The sequence below is a fragment of the Corythoichthys intestinalis genome, chromosome 6 (genome assembly GCF_030265065.1).
Source record: "Corythoichthys intestinalis isolate RoL2023-P3 chromosome 6, ASM3026506v1, whole genome shotgun sequence".
Taxonomy (NCBI): domain Eukaryota; kingdom Metazoa; phylum Chordata; class Actinopteri; order Syngnathiformes; family Syngnathidae; genus Corythoichthys; species Corythoichthys intestinalis.
Genome location: NC_080400.1, coordinates 16,125,897 through 16,139,543, shown reverse-complemented (window position 1 = coordinate 16,139,543; position 13,647 = coordinate 16,125,897). Strand labels below are relative to the sequence as shown.

Here is a 13,647-nt window from a genome sequence, read left to right as displayed (position 1 = left end):
GAAATTTCGCACGCCTCTAGTGTTTACTTCGTAATCGCTGTATTTGCGGCTATTTTTAACAAAAAGTTGCAATTTCTGATCGGGTGGAAAATTTGACAGAACACCGAGCACACCAAGAGGGCAAAAGCCAAGTATAGTGCTCGCCCGGCGGGGGCATGTGCCGGTCGGCGGCGGAGTGGACGAGGAGCATGTCAGCCACAAAATGCAAGCCACCTCCGTATTAAAATTATCCCAGTATTTGACATAATACAAAACACGATGTTTACTCACTTCCTCGTAAGTCCCATGGTCCCACAGTAGTAGGGCTTGTTTTGGCCAATATCCACAGTGAATGGGAACCTTTTGAAACTCCAAAAAGGCGCAGACGCCTCTACCTCATACAGAATGATTTTTCTGCAGCCGTTTGGCTGGCGTGATGCGAAAAATAAACGTATTAATCCGCAAAATCAGCTGAATCCTCCGTCCTCATACACAACAGTATGCTGTATAGTGAAGAGGATGCCGTCTACCGTACACATCACAGCGCCCTCTTTCTCAACTAGAGACTGTTGCCGGAAGTCACTCATTTTCATGGCGGGGGATTAAAAAAACTAAATAAATATAGCGATCGCTTCCACACACATCCAAGCGGTCCATTTCATTCAGGAGCATAAAATACCGCGTGTATTATGAAATAAACATGCTTTTTCGTGTCACAGGCACTTTAACCGAGACACTATTATGGTGGAAGATTTTGGTAGCAATTTGTTGGTTCCCTTTAATTTTTTTATTTTTAGACATTGACACCTTTTTAAAACGATATCTTGATTCATGGCAGGGGCATATCGATAACCTTTTGGGATACAAAGTATCACGAAAAATCACTATTTCGATATTTTGTCACACCCCTACTTCAGATGCAGCAGTACTACAGTCTAAGACCGAAAAGTGTCGGATCAACTTGAAAGGAAGACAATTTGGATGGGATTTCCCAACTTTCTTGACTTCTGAAACACTCCAGTATATAGTCCCTAGTTAATAAATGCATCATACATGAACGCCAAATATGTCGGGGTCGAAATCCCCTTATTTCGTGAATCTACACACACGCACGCGCACATACAGGAAGAGGAAGATTTTAGCATTTAGCCTAGCTATTACCCCTCGTCGAAATTGAAACGCTGCAATTCTATTGGTCCGACAACTCTTCCTACCAGGAAGTGTTTTGTCTATTTTATCGAATACATTAAACCCACTTGAGAACATTTGCCCGTCATTCCTAAAGCACTTTTCGTGACTTTATAGCTAGGCATAAACTACGTAAAAGTGAGCGAGAAAGTGTCCTCCTCGAAGTAGAAGGCTAACGTTAGCAACAGCTAGCAGGCAAACGTATAAAAGCGCCCCCTTTTTTCAAATCAAACTAGGACATACTAAGAAGATAAAGTTGCGGTTTTATGAGTAAAAAAGAATCTTACTCACCACGTAAGATTCCCAGTGAACCGTCCGTGGCCACGCAAAAAGTGCGAAAGAGCCCCGCGGTGACTTTTTAAAGAGCCGAGAACAAACTATTAGCCCGAAGTCTCACTTTGCCGACGCCATGTTGGAAGTGTCAGGAGGGGGCAGGAGAGACTACATCCGGGAAACTGCGGAGCTGCTGTCATGGCAACAGCGTAGTTATCGATGGTTAGTATCGATATACTGTTTCGACTTTACGACGTTACGTCATTTAGAAAAAATAAAACTATTACCGGTAATAAGGAAGAAAAAAAAAAACTAAAAAGAAATGTACCTATACGGAAAATGATTATTTTTAAGGGGCAGGGCACAAAAATGCTAAAACAGAAAATAGTGTACGTCCAAAAAAAAACAATTGAAGATGAATAGATGATAAATACAGAACTATTTGGGTAAAACATGGAAAATATATATGGCGGAAAACACAGATAAAGCTGAAAAAGCAGTTTCTGCTTTTGCACCCCTCTTAAAATAAAAGTTTAAAATATGCAAGAGAATAAAATCCTAAAGTTGTTTTTTTTTTCAACTAGACATCAATTCATGATTCTAAGCTAAAAATGACAGACATTTCGATTAATGAATATGATTACTTACCTTCTTTTTGTGGCCAGGTTGAAACAAAAGCGGTTGCACAATGTCTGTATACGGGGGTTTTCAGCATAGGCGGAGTTTGACTTTTGGGGCAGGGGGGCACAACATGTTGATGACCCCGAAACGTAGTGTCAGCAATAAAATTAACTTACAAGAATATTTATAATCATAAGTTGATAATGAGTGTTTTTTGTTTCCCATCATTCTTGAGGGGAATTCTAAATCAGGCTGCTTAGGCAATACTTGTCATCCATTGAATATGGTATGCCCGCCGGTGTCGTGCCAATGTAGTTACCCCAGTCAAAAATTGTATCCCCTGGGCGGAGCCATATGGAGGTAGATTTGTGTCTTTATTATTCAACCAAAAACAAAATTAATATTATATGAAATAAAATTATTCAATTAAAAAAAATGTGATTGAATGCAAAAATAAATTTGAAACAAAGAAAAAAATGCATGTGAAAGCGATTTTTCTTTGATAGGTTTTTTATTTTTTATTTTATGATAGTCAAGTTTTTTTGTTTTTTTTTTGATTGAAGCAACTTTTTTTGATTGAAGTAATGTTGATTTGTTTTTGGGCCACATTTTGGCTAGGACATTTTTGTTTTTATTATTCATTCAAAAAAATAAGTTGCTTCAAAAAATATAGAATTTCAAAAAGAAAATCACTTCAATCAAAAAAAGAAAACTTTCAATCATAGAAAAAGTTTTTGAATGCAAAAAATATTTGAGATTGAAAAATTTGCATTTGAACACTAAATTTTTCATTGAAAAAGTTTTCTTGGATTGAAGCAATCCTTTTTGTGTTGGGGCCACATTATGATTAGGACATTTGTGTCTAAATCATTCAATCCCCCCCAAAAAAGTTGCTTCAATCAATAAAAATATTTTCGATCAAAGAAAAAAATAATTTTTTAAAATAATTTTTTTCTATTTTTTTTTTTTGGGGGGGGGGGGGGGGGGGGGAATTATATGCAAAGCAAATGACCATCTAAGGTGCTCCAAAAATAATTTTGACCCATTATAAAAATATATTTTTTTGTTCATTTCATTCATTTTTGTTGCAGTTTTATTGCTTTAAAACTTAAAGCAATAAAACTGTAATAAAATAAGTTGCTTAAAAAAAATATAGATTTTCAAAATGAAAAATCACTTCAATCAAAAAAAGAAAAATTTATATCATATAAAAAGTTTTCGAATGCGGAAAAATATTTGAGATTGAAAAATTTGCATTTGAACACTTAATTTTTCATTGAAAAAGTTTTCTTTGATTGAAGCAATCCTTTTTGTGTTTGGACCATATTATGATTAGGACATTTTTGTCTAAATCTTTCAATCCCTCCAAAAAGTTGCTTCAATCAAAAAAAATATTTTCTGTCAAAGAAAAAAATCATTTTTGAATTTTTTTTTTTTTTTTTTTTTTTTAAATAAAACTTTTTTTTTTTAATTTATATGCAAAGCAAATGACCGTCTAAGGTGCTCGAAAAATAATTTGGACCCATTATAAAAATATATATCTTTGTTCATTTCATTCGTTTTTTTTTGCAGTTTTATTGCTTTTCAACTTTTATATGTATAGACCCTACTCACATGACGTCACAACCACGCCTCCGCGCCATGTTGTCCGTCTACTCGTCGTGTATACGCATTACCGCTACGTAAATTCCTCCTATTATGGCGTGTTTTTCTGCTCGTTAACATTAATAATCATAATGGTGAAGGCGTGTGTGGCGGTTGGTTGCAGTAACAGAGAAGATAGACGGAGAGACTTGAAGTTCTACCGTATTCCGAGAGACCCGGAGAGGAGAGCGAGATGGACTGCTGCAATTCGACGAGAAAACTGGGCTCCAAACGATTACCACAGATTATGGAGTAGTCATTTTATATCTGGTAAAATGCATGTAATATATATTTAGAGGGTTTTGGGCTGACAACCACAATTAAGATCATTGCTAGGCTAATCGCCGACAACATACAGTTTCAAATTCAAGATGCTTATTTCTTCCACCATCATTACATTTTGAATAATATTTAGCTGGTACCAAGTGAAAGAAGCTGGCTACGGATCATCAGTTAAACAGGTGTGTCCAAACCTTTTGCAAAGGGGGCCAGATTTGGTGTGGTAAAAATGCGGGGTGCTACCTTGGCTGATTTACATAGAACAATATATTTAAACAAATTTTAGCAAGCCCTTCTGTGTGTCACATTTGCTTTATTATTTTTTTTAATTCATAATTTCAACAGTCTCGTCTTTGTGGCGTTCTCTTTCGACACTCGGGCTCTTGCGAAATACTGCTGCTGTGGAATTAAACTAGCTTCAAGTTGCTGCGTATATCGTCCCTGTAATGTTGTACATGTCAGCGTGTCTTGTTTGGTAATATTGCGTCACATCGAACTCTTTGAAAACAGCGACTTTCTCTTTCCAAATGAGGCAGACACAGTTGTTGCGTGTTTTATTGAAGAAATAGTCCAATATCCACCTATCCTTGAAGCGTCGGCCATCGCAGTCAACTTTTTTTTTTTTTTTTTATTGTCGCCATTTTAGAAATCACACGGGGTAATGTTGCTTAGAGTGCTGCTCTTAGAATAGGCTGATTTTGTGTGGGCAAGATAGTTGTAGATATCAGGGTAGCAGATGTCAGGCAGAGAGGGCGAAGACAGCGGGTCGAAAAATATCGATTTAGGCATCAAATATGGATCTGGCGAATGGATAGACTGAAGCTTTTCCACATAACGCCTTTTATGCAACGCATCCAATGAGTTTACAGCGTCTGAAAGCACTGGGGCTTCCATGAATTGCTCTATAAACTGAACGACTAATTGAAACCATTGAGAATAGGGCTAAACAGAGACGGACAATAGACCCTACTCACCTACATCACAAAATGACGTGTCGCTGTATCCGGCCACCATATTGTCCGTATTTTTTAGACTTATTCTCATTGTTTTCAATTAGTCGCGCAAGTTATAGAGCAATTCATGGAAGCCCCGGTGTTATCTGACGCTGTAAACTCATTGGATGCGTTGCATAAAAGGCGTTATGTGGAAAAGCTTCAGTTTATCCATTCGCCAGATCCATATTTGATGCCTAAATCAATGTTTTTCGACCCGCTGTCTTTGCCGTCTTTGCCTGACATCTGCTAGCTACCCTGATATTTACAACTATCTTGTCCACACAAAATCAGCCTATTCTCACGAAAGTTTGAAAAACTCTAAGAGCTTGGAGGCTTATAAATACTTCGTTGCCGGTTGGGTGAAACAGGTCCTCGTCCACGAAAATTCGGCAGGAATCTATTTTGTGCTCGGGAAGGTGAGTTACGAAATTTTCAATTCAAAATCTTTTGTTCTTGCTAACATCCACTGTCAAGTCTAATGTATTTCATGTCATTTGTCAATGGAGCTAGGGCTTTTAATGTTTATATGGTTTAGCGATAGCACTCTCACTACATATATATATATAATATGTAATAAATATGAATTGCGATAGCACTACTCCAGATTGTCCCTAGTTGAATTTATTTTTTGGCTTTTGACCTCAATAGTGAAATTGTAAATTAATTGTATGACAACTGTCTTATTATCCCCTTATAATTATATATTTTCAGGTAGTTCATTCACAACGTCTGAGTGTATGTTGTCGGCGATTAGCCTAGCAATGATCTTAATTGTGCTTGTCAGCCCAAAACCCTCTAAATATATATTAAATGCATCTTACCAGATATACAATGACTACAACATAATCTGTGGTAGTCGTTTGGAGCCCAGTTTTCTCGTCGAATTGCAGCAGTCAATCTCCCTCTCCTCTCCGGGACTCTCGGAATACGGTAAAACTTCAAGTCTCTCCGTCTATCTTCTCTGTTTTTGCAACCGACCGCCACACACGACTTCACCATTTTGATTATTAATGTTAACGAGCAGAAAAACACGCCATAACAGGAGGAATTTACGAAGCGCTAATGCATTAACATGACGAGTATACGGACAACATGGCGCGGGGGCGTGGCTGTGACGTCACGTGAGTAGGGTCTATATGGCGGCCGGATACAACGACACGTCATTCTGTGACGTCGGTGAGTAGGGTCTATAGCACAGGTGTCAAACCGATTCCAGAAAGGGCCTAGTGGGTGCTGGATTTTGTTCCAACCGATAACACGCAGAGAGTTTGACCAATGAACTTCCTGCTGAAACAAGCAGCACCTGACAAAGTTTAACTGATTACACATGTAAAAGATCTAAAAGGTGTCCTCTTCATTAGTTGGAAAGCAAACCTGCACCCACTAGGCCCTTTCTGGAATCGGTTTGACGCCTGTGGTCTATAGACCCTACCCACCTACGTCACAAAACCACGTGCTCGCTGTATGGTTCCGCCCACTTGTCCGTCATTTTGACTCTGTATTAGCATTGTTTTCAATTGATGGCGGAATTTAAAATGCATTTCATGGAAGACCCGGTGCTTTCTGATGCCGTAAACTCACTGGATGTGTTGCATAAAAGGCGTTATGTGGAAAAGCTTCGTTCTGTACAGTCGCCAGATCCATATTTGATGCCTAAATCGATTATTTTTGACCGGCTGCCTTCGCCGTCTCTGCCTGACCCTGATATTTACAACTATCTTGTCCACACAAAATCAACCTATTCTCACGAAAGTTTGAAAAACTTTAAGAGCTTGGAGGCTTATAAATGCTACGTTGCTGGTTGGGTGAAACAGGTCCTCGTACACGAAAATTCGGCAGGAATCTTGTGCTCGGAAGGTGAGTTACGAAATTTTCAATTCAAAATCTTTTGTTCTTGCTAACATCCACTGTCAAGTCTAATGTATTTCATGTCATTTGTCAATGGAGCTAGGGCTTTTAATGTTTATATGGATTAGCGACAGCACTCCCACTACATACATACGTGTATGTTGTCGGCGATTAGCCTAGCAATGATCTTAATTGTGGTTATTTGTCAGCCCCGTAGACGAGGCCAGTTTCTTTCACTTGGTACCAGCTAAATATTATTCAAAAAATAATGATGGTGGAAGAAAGGGAAGTCACAAACATCTTGAATTTGAAACTATGTCGTACTACGTCGTATGTTGTCGGCGATTAGCCTAGCAATGGTCTTAATTGTGGTTATTTGTCAGCCCCGTAGACGAGGCCAGTTTCTTTCACTTGGTACCAGCTAAATATTATTCAAAAAATAACGATGGTGGAAGAAAGGGAAGTCACAAACATCTTGAATTTGAAACTATGTCGTACTACGTCGTATGTTGTCGGCGATTAGCCTAGCAATGATCTTAATTGTGGTTGTCAGGCCAAAACCCTCTAAATATATATTAAATGCATCTTACCGGATATAAAATGACTACTACATAGTCTGTGGTGATTTTTTGGTGTCCAGTTTTCACGTCGAATTGCAGCCGTCCATTTCGCTCTCCTCTTTGGATCCCTCGGAATACGGTAAAACTTCAAGTCTCTCCTTCCATCTTCTCTGTTAGTGCAACCAACAGCCACACACGCCTTCACCATTTTGATTATTAATGTTAAGGAGCAGAAAAACACGCCGTAAATAGTAGCCGTAACAGGTTAACACTATCTTTTGACGGACAAGTGGGCGGTACCATTCAGGAGAGGGGAGTTGTGACGTCACGTGGGTAGGGTCTATAGGAAAGTCAATTACATGTAATGACACTTTTCGGACACCAGGTGGGGGCCTCCCCCCCATAAAATCCGCTTATGGTTTCCACGGTAAAATGGACAAATTATAAATAGTTTGGGGGCTTAATGGTCATCAATCTGCTATGGCAGCATATGGACATATTGTTCTATCAAACACAGCAGTTCTTTTGGCCTAAATTACAGCACTTTATTTTAAACAGGGGCGCAACATTTCAGCCTTGTCTGTGTTTTCCGCCAGGTGAAAGGTAAAAAAATAAGGGAAAAATAGAACAAATAAAAAAATAGGACAAACACATGAAAAAATTTGGATAGAAATACACAAATATCAGAAAACTATACTTTAAGTAAAAATTTATGCTAACAAAGGAAAAAAATATGAAGCACATTTGCGAAAAACGATAACCGATTACTTTATCAGTTACGGTCTTAACATTCAACAATTTCAAAGTTACGACAAATTACAAATAATTTGGTTTTTTTTTTTTGGTTTTTTTTTTAATTAGACTGAAAAATATAGGAGAGAAAAATATATTAGAAAATCTATTAGTGAAAAATTTGCAATCACATAATAAAATATTGCACAAAGAGGTAGAAAAATATACTTACTTTTGCCATGAAATTCCCTTCCAAGTGTCTTTCTAAACTCATGCGAGTTTTGGAGACGGACGTCTCTGCAGGTTACTTTGGGTTCCGTCTTGTTCCAGCATGCTTTTGCTGTTACATAAGCCTGGAAACCTCCACATAGAATACATCAAAAACATCAAGAGTGCGCGCAGGAAACTAAACATTATTGCATAATGAGGGCCGGAAAAAGAGGCTCAACATGACCTTTTGTTTGATTTTCAGTTTGAATTTTTCATATACTCTTCAACGATGAGGCTGCTCCTGTTGGAATGTCATTTTCTTTTTTGCTACAGGCTCAGCAAAAGGTGATAATTCATGGCATGGGTTAAGTATTAATCGTGTGACTAATGTTTTAATTAGAATTTTCGATTTCCGTTTCCAACTGCGAAACACCGCCACGCAGTGTTCAAAAGATGTGCTGCAGTGCAGAAGTAGTTTAGGAAAAAAAAGGGGGGGGGGAGCAGTAATCCCTCGTTTTTCACGGTTAAAGGGGAACTTTGAAGTAAGGTTGGCCAACCATGTTTTTGAATAATATCAATGGCTAAACAATTATAAGCATATTTTCATTATTTTTTTAAACACAACCCTTCCAGATTCTTTGTTTAACCCATAGCAACGCCCTTGACAACGAAAATGCTTTTCTTCGGCAATCTTCGGAAATTACGTCACACCTAGACATGCGAGGGAAGTCCACCATAGAACAGTATTGTTTGTTGCATTGCTTCTCGGTAAGATGCCACAGCGGTGTGTGGCGATGTTTTGTTCTCGCTCAAACGAAAAGTTGTATGAGTGGCCAAAGGATAGCAGGGCACGTAAATGGACATCTTTCCCTCGCACAAAGCGAATGAATTTCACGCCATCATCGAGTAGTGTTCTCTGCTGCAAACACTTCGAAGATGCCTGCTTCCTTAACCGGTCTGCTTATGATCAAGGATTTGCCAAAAAGTAAGTGTGATTTTTGGATAGATGACTGATGACTTTGTCAAAGCATAGCTGCCTACTGTTGTGGAATTGAACAGTATAAGCTAGCGACGTTAGCCGAAAGTTAACTCGTGGAAATCCCCGATCATAGTTGTTGTTGCGTTCGCTAGGTTAAGCGTGTTTAAATTGTGCGTCATCTACGATCATGCCCGAAAGGGTTAATCCACTGTCAATCGGGAAACGGGTGTGGATGTCCATATAAACGGGTCGGCGTCGCGGTAATTGACGGTCACGTTGCTGTAAGAGACACACACCGTCGGTTAGTTTGTGCACATTTATTTGTATTTGTATTATGTATTTCCACCTTCATGCTTCAAGCATTGCATTGCTTATGGACGGTTCAGCGTTCACGGTGATCGCATGATAGGCTTCTAGTTTGTGTTTTATGAGAGCCGCTGACAGGTGACAGCTGAAAAATACAGTGCCTTGCAAAAGTATTCGGCCCCCTTGAACCTTTCGCCACATTTCAGGCTTCAAACATAAAGATATAAAATTTTTTTTTTTTGTCAAGAATCAACAACAAGTGGGACACAATCGTTAAGTGGAACAAAATTTATTGGATAATTTAAACTTTTTTAACAAATAAAAAACTGAAAAGTGGGGGGTGCAATATTATTCGGCCCCCTTGCGTTAATACTTTGTAGCTCCACCTTTTGCTCCAATTACAGCTGCAAGTCGCTTGGGGTATGTTTCTATCAGTTTTGCACATCGAGAGACTGACATTCTTGCCCATTCTTCCTTGCAAAACAGCTCGAGCTCAGTGAGGTTGGATGGAGAGTGTTTGTGAACAGCAGTCTTCAGCTCTTTCCACAGATTCTCGATTGGATTCAGGTCTGGACTTTGACTTGGCCATTCTAACACCTGGATACGTTTGTTTTTTAACCATTCCATTGTAGATTTGGCTTTATGTTTTGGATCATTGTCCTGTTGGAAGATAAATCTCCGTCCCAGTTTCAGGTCTTGTGCAGATACCAACAGGTTTTCTTCCAGAATGTTGCTGTATTTGGCTGCATCCATCTTCCCGTCAATTTTAAGCATCTTCCCTGTCCCTGCTGAAGAAAAGCAGGCCCAAACCATGATGCTGCCACCACCGTGTTTGACAGTGGGGATGGTGTGTTCAGGGTGATGAGCTGTGTTGCTTTTACGCCAAACATATCGTTTTGCATTGTGGCCAAAAAGTTCAATTTTGGTTTCATCTGACCAGAGCACCTTCTTCCACATGTTTGGTGTGTCTCCCAGGTGGCTTGTGGCAAACTTTAAACGAGACTTTTTATGGATATCTTTGAGAAATGGCTTTCTTCTTGCCACTCTTCCATAAAGGCCAGATTTGTGCAGTGTACGACTGATTGTTGTCCTATGGACAGACTCTCCCACCTCAGCTGTAGATCTCTGCAGTTCATCCAGAGTGATCATGGGCCTCTTGGCTGCATCTCTGATCAGTTTTCTCCTTGTTTGAGAAGAAAGTTTGGAAGGACGGCCGGGTCTTGGTAGATTTGCAGTGGTCTGATGCTCCTTCCATTTCAATATGATGGCTTGCACAGTGCTCCTTGAGATGTTTAAAGCTTGGGAAATCTTTTCGTATCCAAATCCAGCTTTAAACTTCTCCACAACAGTATCTTGGACCTGCCTGGTGTGTTCCTTGGTTTTCATAATGCTCTCTGCACTTTAAACAGAACCCTGAGAGTATCACAGAGCAGGTGCATTTATACGGAGACTTGATTACACACAGGTGGATTCTATTTATCATCATCGGTCATTTAGGACAACATTGGATCATTCAGAGATCCTCACTGAACTTCTGAAGTGAGTTTGCTGCACTGAAAGTAAAGGGGCCGAATAATATTGCACGCCCCACTTTTCAGTTTTTTATTTGTTAAAAAAGTTTAAATAATCCAATGAATGTTGTTCCACTTCACAATTGTGTCCCACTTGTTGTTGATTCTTGACAAAAAAATTAAATTTCATATCTTTATGTTTGCAGCCTGAAATGTGACGAAAGGTTGCAAGATTCAAGGGGCCGAATACTTTTGCAAGGCACTGTAGCGTGTTGGTTTAGCGTAGCCATTGAGTCAATCTCGCAGCGAATCAGCGAGCGCGCAGGTCACGCAGTGAATCATGGGAAATGTAGTCTCGGGACAACACTGAAGTGGTGCTTTGTAATCTGTTCGCTTGTGTGAAAAAACTACATTTCCTCACGCCATTAGACGCCAATTCCTGCCGAGAGCTGTGCCGAGCTGTGTTCTAACTTTTCCATAAGAACTGCTCCATGGGTTAATAAAGAGACAAGGTTGTCAGCGCGTTGTGTGTTCGATACATTTGTAAACAAAAAGCTCATAACAAGACACTATGCACAATCCGCTTAAGAGACGCTGGAGTGGGAGGCGAGGAGGAGATCGGCGAGAAGCAAAACTTCGCGGTCGAATGTGGCGGCAGTCCGCTATTATTTTGTTTTCTTATTGTTGCCACAATAAAGTGGAGAAAGCCATCGAAGACTCATCTCCTTCTTTCCCCAAAACGTTTTTATATTATTATTTTATATGCACGAGAGCTGCCGGATCTGCCAAAATGAACATGAAGTCTGATTTTTTTTTTTTTTTTAACAATGTCATCAGATAGACAAAAACATAACATTATGTGCAAATGCCTGCATCTTCAAATCATAAAAATAACAACAGCTTATATCTTACCAATGTTGTAATCTCGATGGGTCTTGTATCTATTCCATGTCAAGTAGTCTAGGCACACTGTTTGCATTCTGATTAGCGTCTGGCTAATACATGTTAGATCTAACATAAAATTCCAAGCTCCTCTTCTTCCTCCAACTCTTCAAAAACTTGGATCTCCTCCCTTGCGCTCGGTCTATTGCTTATATCGCTGTTTGAATCATTGTTTGAAGGGCTTTGTATGGCGGCCGTATGTATGGAGCTGCCAACGCTGTTCCCGGTGTGACGTATCACTTCCGGGTTCGTCCCCTTTCAGGCTCGAACTTCGGAAACGCGATTATTTTGTCAAATATACAACATATAAATTATTTTTTCATGCTTTATTTGGTGGACAATGTTTAATTACTTTACTTGTGACCCTATTTGGCATGTGAAGAAATTAGTTCACACTACAGCTTTAAGGGGGCCAGAACCCGCCGCGATTAGTGAAAAACCGCCAAGTAGCACACCTCCCAAATGCATTTATTCAGATTTAGCATTGGAAAGATATATACACAGTGGGGCAAATAAGTATTTAGTCAACCACTAATTGTGCAAGTTCACCCACTTGAAAATATTAGAGAGGCCTGCAATTGTAAAGATGGTTAAACCTCAACCATGAGAGACAGAATGTGGGGGGGGGGGAAAAACCTGAAAATCTCATTGTTTGATTTTTAAAGAATTTATTTGCAAATCATTGTGGAAAATAAGTATTTGGTCAACACCAAAAGTTCATCTCAATACTTTGTTGGCAATAACGGAGGCCAAACATTTTCTGTAACTCTTCACAAGCTTTTCACACACTGTTGCAGGTATTTTGGCCCATTTCGCCATGCAGATCTCCTCTAGAGCAGTGATGTTTTGGGGCTGTCGTTGGGCAACACGGATTTTCACTCAAAATCTCTCGATACATGGCCCCATTCATTCTTTCCTTTACACAGATCAGTCGTCTTGGTCCCATTGCAGAAAAACAGCCCCGAAGCATGATGTTTCCACCCCCAAGCTTCACAGTGGGTATGGTGTTCTTCGGAAGCAATTCAGTATTCTTTCTCCTCCAAACACGAGAACCTGTGTTTCTACCAAAAAGTTCTATTTTGGTTTCATCTGACCATAACAGATTCTCCCAGTCCTTTTCTGCATCATCCAAATGCTCTCTAGCGAACCGCAGATGGGCCTGGACGTGTACTTTCTTGAGCAGGGGGACACGTCTGGCAGTGCAGGATTTGAGTCCCTGGCGGTGCATTGTGTTACTGATAGTAGCCTTTGTTACTGTGGTCCCAGCTCTCACTAGGTCCCCCCGTTTGGTTCTGGGATTTTTGCTCACCGTTCTTGTTATCATCTTGACACCACAGGGTGAGATCTTGCATGGAGCCCCAGATCGAGGGAGATTATCCGTGGTCTTGTATGTCTTCCATTTTCTAGTAATTACTCCCACAGTTGATTTCTCTACACCAAGTATTTTTACCTATTGCAGCCTGGTGCAGGTCTACAATTTTGTCTCTGGTGTCCTTCGACAGCTCTTTGGTCTTGGCCATTGAGGAGTTTGGAGTGTGACTGACTGAGATTGTGGACTTTTTCTTTTATCTTTTATACCG

At 39.7% G+C, this 13,647-nt stretch overlaps 1 protein-coding gene across 1 annotated transcript in view; it reads right to left on the bottom strand.

The window, feature by feature from the left end:
- The window catches only part of LOC130917635 (serine/threonine-protein kinase PAK 4-like), a 56,965-nt gene extending 55,348 nt beyond the window's left edge, over nt 1-1,617 (bottom strand). The window contains exon 1 of the mRNA XM_057839234.1: nt 1,459-1,617. The gene's annotated coding sequence lies outside the window, so the exon portion shown is untranslated. The remainder of the gene's footprint in view (nt 1-1,458) is intronic.
- Nucleotides 1,618-13,647: the final 12,030 nt, after the last annotated feature.